This window comes from Protobothrops mucrosquamatus, unplaced genomic scaffold, assembly GCF_001527695.2.
Source record: "Protobothrops mucrosquamatus isolate PMUCROS unplaced genomic scaffold, P.Mucros_1.0 scaffold21, whole genome shotgun sequence".
NCBI lineage: Eukaryota > Metazoa > Chordata > Lepidosauria > Squamata > Viperidae > Protobothrops > Protobothrops mucrosquamatus.
This window is the reverse complement of record NW_015386406.1, coordinates 254,397-255,274: the sequence shown is the minus strand read 5'-3', so window position 1 is coordinate 255,274 and position 878 is coordinate 254,397.

Here is an 878-nt window from a genome sequence, read left to right as displayed (position 1 = left end):
AACTGCTAAAGTGAACTAAATTGAAGAATGAATGATAGCTAACCTGGAATTTATGGTTTCTAAAGCATAAACGATGAAATAAGGCCAATCATACGGATCACACCAAAATCTGGGAATGACCAACTTGGAAAGCTGCTGCTGATTTGGAATATACATTGAAACAGCTACTGGATAATGCTTTGCTTGTGTCCAAAGTTAGCATTAGTATAGTGAAGAACTTTTCTTCTTCTTCTTGTGCCATATCCGTTATCGGACGTTGGTGATCATGTTGGCAATCCTGTTTTTATCAGCAGCCGCACGAAAAAGTGCTGCTGAGTTTTGTCCAAACCAGTCCCTTAGATTTTGAAGCCACGATGTTATTCTTCTGCCTGGACCTTGTTTGCCTTCAATCTTTCTCTGGAGGTTTAAATGGAGTATGCCGTATTTTTCTGGGTGTCGCATCACATGTCCGAAATATTCTAATTTTTGTTTTTTAATTGTTTTGATGATTTCCCTTGGCTTTCCCAGGCGGCTTATCACTCCTCATTTCTGATCTTGTCAACCCAGCTTATACGTAACAGCCCCTGTAAATCCACATTTCAAAAGCTTCTAGTCTCTTCAGATGGCCTTCTGTCAGAGACCAACTCTCTACTCCATAGAGCAGGATAGAAAAAATATAGCATCTAACAAGCCTGATTTTCAGTCTTAGGCTTATGTCGTGACTGCAGAAGACCTTTTTCATTTTGAAGAATGCTGTTCGAGCTTTTTCTATCCTTTTCTTTACTTCAACTGTCATGTCCCAGCTTTCATGTAAATTAGAACCATCCTTTCAACTTTTTCTAGTGGTATTCCTTCTGAATTTATTGGTGGTAAATTAATGGGTTGACCATGATCTTGGT